This window comes from Lynx rufus, unplaced genomic scaffold (genome assembly GCF_022079265.1).
Source record: "Lynx rufus isolate CCGP_SWC_20201006 ecotype Redwood Valley unplaced genomic scaffold, mLynRuf1.p SCAF_5, whole genome shotgun sequence".
Lineage (NCBI taxonomy): Eukaryota > Metazoa > Chordata > Mammalia > Carnivora > Felidae > Lynx > Lynx rufus.
The window spans coordinates 16,564,600-16,567,688 of NW_025814867.1; the positions used below are offsets into that span (position 1 = coordinate 16,564,600).

At 40.2% G+C, this 3,089-nt stretch overlaps 1 non-coding gene across 1 annotated transcript; it reads right to left on the bottom strand.

The window, feature by feature from the left end:
• Nucleotides 1-2,762: 2,762 nt before the first annotated feature.
• Nucleotides 2,763-2,866, bottom strand: LOC124527376 (U6 spliceosomal RNA). Its single transcript, XR_006965839.1, has one exon. It is a non-coding gene; the product is annotated as a U6 spliceosomal RNA (small nuclear RNA).
• Between the last annotated feature and the right edge of the window lie 223 nt (nucleotides 2,867-3,089).

Consider the following 3,089-nt stretch of genomic DNA (forward strand, 5'->3'; position numbering starts at 1 on the left):
AAATCGATGGCTTTCCTTGGACCCATCACAGAACTGAGGTAACAAGGCAGATAACACCCTGTAATCTGGAGAGACAGATGCATGCAGTGACTTACAGCCAAGACCTGCTCACCAGGAGGAGAAGCCACTGGAGTCACAAACTGGTAGCCTCAGGGTCCCCATGGTTGCTACAATTACACAGAGAATTTGACTCCTAGGCAACTGACAGGTGTCAAAGGCTTTTCCAAGTAAGGAATGAAACTCGAAGTAAAATATCTACAGAAGCCATGAAATCTAAAAGACAGGTTTGACTACATAAAAACGAAGAAGTTCTGTACAACGAAAGGGGAAAAAGTTAAAAGATAACTAGAAAGTCGGAGGGAATTATTAGCAGCAAAGGTATCAAAAGTGCAATGTCCATAATACATAAATAACACCTACAAATCATGTTTTTCAAAAAGACAACCTGAGTATAAACAGGCATTTAGAAAAAAAAAAATAGTTGTATTTGGGGAGAGTCTAGCAGATTGAGAAAAAATGTTAAGAGATAACATTCAGTATTAAAGGAACACGGATAAAAAGGCACCGTAAAACAGCACTGGTAGGAGTACATTTTGACAGCATTTGCCAAAATATTAAACATGCAGACGTTTTGAGCCACTTCTAGAAATTGGTAAGTGAATATATAGAAATACAGGTATAAAGGGGCGCCATGGTAGCCCAGTTAGTTGGTTAAGGGTCCAACTTCAGCTCAGGTCATGATCTCATGGTTCGTGGGTTTGGGCCCTGAGACGGGCTCTGTGCTGATGGCTCAGAGCCTGGAGCCTGCCTCTGATTCTGTGTCTCCCTCCTTCTCTGCCCCTCCCCACTCACACTCTGTCTTTCTTTCTCTCTCTCACTCTCTCTCTCTCTCAAATAAATAAGCATTTTTAAAAATTTTTTTAATTAAAAAAAAAAGAAAAGTCATGCTTCGTTAAAAAAATAAAAAAGAGGGGCGCCTGGGTGGCTCAGTCGGTTGAGCGTCTGACTTCGGCTCAGGTCATGATCTCACAGTCCATGAGTTGGAGCCCCGCGTCAGGCTCTGTGCTGACAGCTCAGAGCCTGGAACCTGCTTCAGATCTTGTGTCTCCCTCTCTCTCCGCCCCTCCCCACTCATGGTCTGTCTCTGTCTCTCTCTGTCTCTCTCTCTCTCTCTCTCTGTCAAAAATAAACCTTAAATAAAAAAAAATTTAGGGGCGCCTGGGTGGCGCAGTCGGTTAAGCGTCCAACTTCAGCCAGGTCACGATCTCGCAGTTCGTGAGTTCGAGCCCCGCGTCGGGCTCTGGGCTGATGGCTCAGAGCCTGGAGCCTGTTTCCGATTCTGTGTCTCCTCTCTCTCTGCCCCTCCCCCCGTTCAAGCTCTGACTCTCTCTGTCCCAAAAATAAATAAAAAAACGTTGAAAAAAAATTTTTTTAAATTAATAAAAATAAAGAAAAAAGAAATATATGCATGAGGAAGTTCTTGTTACATTGTTTCCAACACAGAAAAATTGGAAACATTCTAATATTTGCCATTAGGAACTGCTAAGAGTAGGTATACCCATTCAGTAAGGTTCTATGCATGTGATAAAGGCCTGTTGTAACTCATCTACTGCCTTAAGAAAATGTCCACAATTTGTATTTAAATAACAAAATCATGATAAATATTCAGAGACTTAAAACAAAGTACTTAATGTATTTATTCAAGACCTCTTTTATGGCCCCACAATGAAATTTTACAGTTTTCTTCCAAAAGGACCTTTACAGTTTTAGTTAAGTTTATTTCTGTATGGTTTATGTCCTGTAATGCCATTATGAATGGAACATATTTTTCTATTATATTTCCTATATAAATTTCTATACAGTTTATATAAAATGTATTAATATTTTTACATAAGAAATCTCCTGATTTTGTATGTTAATTTATAATTGGGCTTCTTAATGAATCATCTTATTGTTTCTAGTAGTTTCATTTCCTACCCCTTCTATTTTTTATATTTCCTTCTCCACACCCCAAGAGGAGCTATTAAATATGATTGCAGTTCAGGGGAATTTTACTGCTAAACACCTGGGAAAAGAGAGTCGGGAACCATAAAATTACACATATTTGGAAAGAAAACAGTTTTACAAAATCAAGTAAGTAACTATGTGGTCTGTGAACTAAGGTTCCTAAAGTTGGTCTCCATCTAGGCCACGGTATTGTTCACATACTTGTTAAGCTTTCTCCAAATGAAACTTGGGCAGGAGCACAATATGTAAAAACTGTGCTGGTCTGACGCTGCCATAAAAATCACTCTTTTTGAATCTATGGGGGTCCCAAGAGAACTTTTGGACACAAATAAATAAGGCATTGGCTACAGTCCTAAAGGCATGTTCTACGATCAACATATTCTAGGCTTTGATTTGGCTTGAAGGAACCAAAAGACAATGTTTTAAAATATATTTAGCCAATTCTTGAAAATCCCTACCTGTTGACCTCATAAACATACCACAGTGAGTGATTAAAATTTCAGTGTTTCATGGGGCCCCTGGGTGGCTCAGTCTGGTTAAGCGTCTGACTCTTGGTTTTGGCTCAGGTCATGATCTCACAGTTCATGGGTTCGAGCCCCACACTGGGCTCTGTGCTGGCAGCACGGAGCCTGCTTGGAATTCTCTCTCTCTCCCTCTCTCTCTCTCTGCCCCTCCCCGACTCATGCTGTCTCTGTCTCTCTCAAAAAAATAAACTTAAAACCAAAAATTTTTAATCCCAACGTTTCTGCTGATTTTTTAATATGAAACGCTTCACGAATTTGTGTGTCATCCTTGAGCAGAAGCCATGCTTCATCTTCTCTGTATGGTTCGTTTTAGTGCATGTGCTGCCGAATTGAGCCCTGTTTCTGCCGATCTTATGTCTTTATGAAGATTATCAATTTAAGAAAGGTCTTACTCTGTACGCCCACAGCTGCTTCTCCAGAAGTCAGGAAAGTCAAATCAAAAGTGGAAAGAAAGCAAAAAACTTTGAAAACGACGTAGACCAAGGATAGGGCTTTACAACAATGGGGCTTTCGTCCGAAACTGTGCCTGGTACAAATCATTCTTCCAGTTCCATTTAC